Genomic DNA, 5,936 nt, shown 5'->3' on the forward strand with positions numbered 1-5,936 from the left:
CTCCACCTCTGCTTCCTCCACCTTTACTTCCTCCACCTCTGCTTCCTCCACCTCTGCTTCCTCCACCTCTGCTTCCTCCACCTCTGCTTCCCCCACCTCTGCTTCCTCCACCTCTACTTCCTCCACCTCTGCTTCCTCCACCTCTGCTTCCTCCACCTCTGCTTCCTCCACCTCTACTTCCTCCACCTCTGCTTCCTCCACCTCTGCTTCCTCCACCTCTGCTTCCTCCACCTCTGCTTCCTCCACCTCTGCTTCCTCCACCTCTACTTCCTCCACCTCTGCTTCCTCCACCTCTGCTTCCTCCACCTCTGCTTCCTCCACCTCTACTTCCTCCACCTCTGCTTCCTCCACCTTTACTTCCTCCACCTCTGCTTCCTCCACCTCTGCTTCCTCCACCTCTGCTTCCTCCACCTCTGCTTCCTCCACCTCTGCTTCCTCCACCTCTGCTTCCTCCACCTCTGCTTCCTCCACCTCTACTTCCTCCACTTCTACTTCCTCCACCTCTGCTTCCTCCACCTCTGCTTCCTCCACCTCTGCTTCCTCCACCTCTACTTCCTCCACCTCTACTTCCTCCACCTCTGCTTCCTCCACCTCCACTTTCCCCTCTACGTCCTCTTCGATCTCTAGTAATCACAAAAACTACTTCCCATTAAAACTTCCTTTCTTAATTTGCTGTGGAAAGTTTTTGTACTTTTTTTTAGTGTCTACTTTCCACTTTCAGAGCAGTTTTATGGCACTTTTTTTTTTTAAGTCACCACTTAGCAAATGGAAAATGTTTTCACAAAAGAACGGTAAGACACAAGTGAATGTTAGAGGTAATGATTTTTCCTACACCAAATAATTGGTTTCGTACACAGTCCACCTCCCGTCACCCCTCGTGTTGTTGCCATGCTGCGAGTTCCTATTTATATTCTTAATCCATCCAATTATATCCTGAAATAGCTATACAAAAGTCTTAGGTGATTAGCTTCACTCTTGCAAAGAATAGTGACGCTGTGTTATAGAAGAACCCTTATAAACTATTTTTTTTCATCACTATTCTGGTCGTTGCCTTGCCTCGATTTCCTGTGATGATAATAATAATAATAATAATAATAATAATAATAATAATAATAATAATAATAATATTATTATTATTATTATTATTATTATTATTATTATTATTATTATTATTATTATTATTAATCATAATAATAATAATTCATTCACACATATCTGGAGGGTCTTCCGATATGTTGAAAGCGCATCTCGAATGGTAGCTGTCTTACAGAATTTCAACCTTGTAATTTCATCGATCATTTAAATACACTGAGAAATGTGTATCCCTCAGTGTATATAAACAGAGTTAACTCTGAAAACTAAGTATCCTTGATGTTAGAATCGAGGTTGATTGCCGTTTTGATGACTTATATATTCGAACGGATATAAACGAACTATCATATGTTAACAGCTACTCTTATAGAAGTTTGTGTGCTCGAATGGATGGATTCCATCCTTACCTCTCCTTCTTCCCACAACTTACCTAACCTCTGGTTAAAGAACCTTGTGTGCTCGCCGGAAACCTTAGGCCTAAAGGGATTTTATTTCCACAGTGTATTGTCAATTTCCGTGTCTCCTTCCATATGTTATCTTATTTTTCTTTAACACGCCAGCCGTCTCCTACCGAGGTTGGGTGATACGACAAAGAGAAAAACACTTTTACGCTATTCATTCAGTCAGTCTTGCCAGAAGTGCACTGACATCACAGTACATATGAACCTCCAGACCACAGTATCCCCACCCCTCCTTCGAAGTGCAGGGCATTGTACGGCTCACCTCCGAGTAATCTGTTTCCCTGAATCCCTTCATAAATGTTAGCCTACTCATACTCCAACAGTAAGTCAAATAATGGCTTTAAAACTTGCCTCCACACACTCCTAACAAAAGCTTGTTGGGTATAATTATTATTATTGGGAAGTGCCTAACCCATAAAAGTGATGCAGAGCTTCGGGAATGGGAGATCATCAGACATGATCTGAGAAAGGGGAGAATAACTTCAATCCCTAGGATCAAGAGCCATTCACTAACATTAAGGCCCTTCCGTCGAAGGGACCCTCCTTTGAAGGGCCCCATCGCCCAGTTTTTCTTCCTTCCCTATAACGACCACTACTGTCTTCCAGACGTCACTTGAGTGGTGGAAGTGACATTTGAGAAGCAGTAGCACTATTGACCAAGCGGACACATAAAAGAAAGCACAGTCTGGATAAAACATGAGCTAGGCTTAGTTTGGCTAGTATGGCCTCCAGTCTAGACTAGGGTGATTCCTTTATTTTTAGTTTAATATCTTTATTATCTACCCCATACCCACCCTGTGGGCGGTAGTCAAAAGATTACAGAGGTACATAATTGGTCCAGGAACTGGACCGCAAAGTTTTGATAGCTGAACAAGTTACAAAAGTAATGAACTCCAGGTAGGTCTGGTCACAATCATGACCAAGTTACAGTGGTAATGAATCATCTACACGTCTATACATGGTTACAGTCTTGAACAAATTACAAAGTAATAAGCCATTCACACGTCCACACCCGGTCACAACTGTAATGCGTTATTAGTGCAAATATTAATTGGGTCACTTTAAGATGGCAAGTATCTAAGTTATATTCATTTATCGATTACATAAGAAATAAGGAACACTACAGCAGGCCTACTGGCCCATGCGGGGCAGGTCCAAGTCTCCTACCGGCTTAGCCAATGCCCTAACCTAGTCAGGTCAGGTAACATTCACTTAAGGAAGGAGCGCGGCATCTGACCTAGTAGCACAAGCTAGTCTGGTCCAACACACCCACCCGCACCCACTAGTGTATTTATCTAACCTATTTTTAAAACTACACAACGTTTTAGCTTCTATGACGGTACTCGGGAGTTTGTTCCACTCATCCACAACTCTATTACCAAACTAATGCTTTCCTATATCCTTCCTGAATCTGAATTTTTCCAACTTAAAGCCATTGCTGCAAGTTCTGTCCTGTTCAATGTTTAGAACTTTGCATTTGTCTATATTAAACTGCATCTGCCTCTTCTCCGACCACTGCATGTCTATTCAAATCTTCCTAGAGTGTTCTAATGTCCTCGTCAGAATGAATTCGACGGCCTATTTTGGTGTCATCGGCAAACTTGCTTATGTCGCTATTCATTCCCTCATCTATGTCGTTTATGTAGATTGTGAACAACAAGGGGCCCAACACTGACCCCTGTGGCACACCTCTCATCACTTTCCAACTCTGATTTCTCCCCATTTATGCGAACTCTCTGCTGCCTATTTGTCAACCATACCTCTCTCTATCCAGTAAAAATTTCTCCTATTCCGTGTGTCTTAGTTTTCCTCAATAGTCTCTGATATGGAACGCTATCAAAAGCCTTACTGAAGTCCATATATACAATATCATCTTCATTACCATGATCTACCCCCTCAAATACCTTAGTGAAAAAAGTTAATAAATTTGTAAGGCAGGAACGCCCTTTTGTAAAACCATGCTGAGATTCGTTGATCAATTTATACTTTTCAAGATGGCTACGAATTGCTTCGGCAATTATTGATTCCATAAATTTTCCCACTATGGAGATTAGGCTTATTGGTCTATAGTTCGAAGCTAAGGACCTGTCACCTGCTTTGAAAATAGGTATCACATTTGCCATCTTCCACTTATCTGGCACTGTGCCAGTTTGTAGTGATATGTTGATATATATACCTGTGCAGGTTGATACAGGTTGATGTATCTTAAGCAACGGTTTTTTTTTTTTCAGCAAAATAGCGTGATCCAAAAGTAAAAAAAAAATGTTATTCATAGGTTTTCTCTATCACGTATCTAAATGCATTTGCTTCTTCATACTCATTCCCTTCAATATGACTGCCAAGTTTCATTCCTTATTATTATTATGGGGTAGCGCTAAATCCATAGGAGTCATATAGAACTTGTGGAATGGGAACTTATCAGGTTTGATCTAAATAGAAGAAGGGTAGCTGAAATTCCTTTGGACATAAGCTCACCAGCATCGGAATACCTCCCTTCAACTATACTCACCGCTGCTCTTTTCTGTGCTCACTAGAGGATGGCTTGAATAGGTTGTTGCTGTGGTCGAAGAAGTGACAGATGTAGCTCAGTTCAGATAAATATAAGGTTTTAATCCTAGGAAAAGAAAATAACTATGGTACATATAAGATACACGATGTAGAATTTAGTCATACTGAATACAAAAAAAATAGGATTTTTGGTTAGCAGAAATTTACAACCAAGATAACAGTGCAAAAGTGTTCGTAATGAAGCTAATAGGATTATTTAATTTATGTCAAGAAATATAAATAATAGATGTCCTAAGGTCTTTCTTCAGTTTTATATAATTTTGGTAATGCCTTATTTAGCTTAAACTGTTCAGCTCTGGTCTTCATATAACAGAATGGACTTATATAAATGCGCTGGAAAATATACAGAGAAAGGTGAGAAGTTGATCCCATTCAACAGAAACCTTTCCTACGACAATAGACTGAAGGCACTGAATTTGTATTCTGGAAAGATGTAGAAATAGAAGGGATATAATTGAAGTGTACAAATGGAAAATATGAATAAATAAAGGGGATATAAATAACATGCTGCAAGTATCTAATCAAGACAAGACTCGCAGCAATGAATTAAAGTTGGACAAATTTAGATATAGAAAAGATATAGGGAAGTACTGGTCTGACAATATACCTGTAAACGAGTGAAACAGATTTCCAGATAGCATCATTTGGGACGTAAACTTTGAGTAGCTTTAAATTAAATATAGACTGGAGGAATATATGAATGGGTGTGGTTGGGCGTCAGTTGGACCTGCCTAACATGGGCTTAATGCGGTGTTCCTTCAGTTATTCTTATGTGCGAATGTTTCCAGGATATACATAAGTAAAGTGTTTACATAATAAATCCATTTGTCGAAGTAAATCGTGAAGATAAATTCCGTACTCTTGAAATATATATTCCATAATATAGTAACGTTGGATGACGTCATATGTCGGAGTTAGATTTTAATATATAAACAAATTCAAGTTTCCGTTCGGTGTGTTTTCGTATTATTAAAACATTATTAAGCGTTTTTTTATAGAATCCGCATTTTAAATATATGTAATATTTTATATCATGATATCTCGTATATATTTATTTTAACATATTCTTGTTCCCTTAAGTTTTTGCTGACTGCTTCTTACATAACCAATTATAAAAATTTTCCATTCTACTTTGGGACCAGCTACATTAATATTATACTTCAGCGTTAACGAATGTCCGTTCTGCATTTTATTTATCGCTAATAAAGAAAAAGAGTATATTTTAAAATTTGAGGCGAATAAATCATTCAATCGTGAGGTAAACATACAAGGAGTCAGAGAGGGTAACTAATTCATATTATTATTGTTATATTCATTCTTAAAGCTTTATAACAGTCTAGGAAGTGAGAGGTTTGGTCAGAGGAAACTCCAATTCCTTGGATAAGAGCTCTTCACCAGCCTCAAGGGACTTACCTACCATGAAGGAAACTTATACAAAGGGTAGTATAGCAGCGTGGATGGCATACTCATGAAAGGGGTAATGATCCATGGTGTCATTTAATTAAGCGAGTGTGATCCACTAGAGCAGGGAGAGAACTGTATTTAGCAGTCACGTGACCTGACTGGGGGAGAGCTGCAATGAGATAGGAATGGACAGAGGGACATAGGAACGGAATAAGGCAGATAAAGCGAGGAGATAGTGAGGAAACGTGGGGTGTTTGTGGGAAAGAGGAAGAGGGTTAGAGAAAGATGGCAAGAGAATGAGGAGAGGCTAGGAAATCGTGGGAAGAAGTGACAGAATTTGGAAATATAAGGGAGGAGGGGACAAGTTTTCAGTACCAACAGCGGTAAAAACATCTATAGATGGTCCGATTG

The sequence above is a fragment of the Cherax quadricarinatus genome, chromosome 35, assembly GCF_038502225.1.
Source record: "Cherax quadricarinatus isolate ZL_2023a chromosome 35, ASM3850222v1, whole genome shotgun sequence".
Classification (NCBI taxonomy): domain Eukaryota; kingdom Metazoa; phylum Arthropoda; class Malacostraca; order Decapoda; family Parastacidae; genus Cherax; species Cherax quadricarinatus.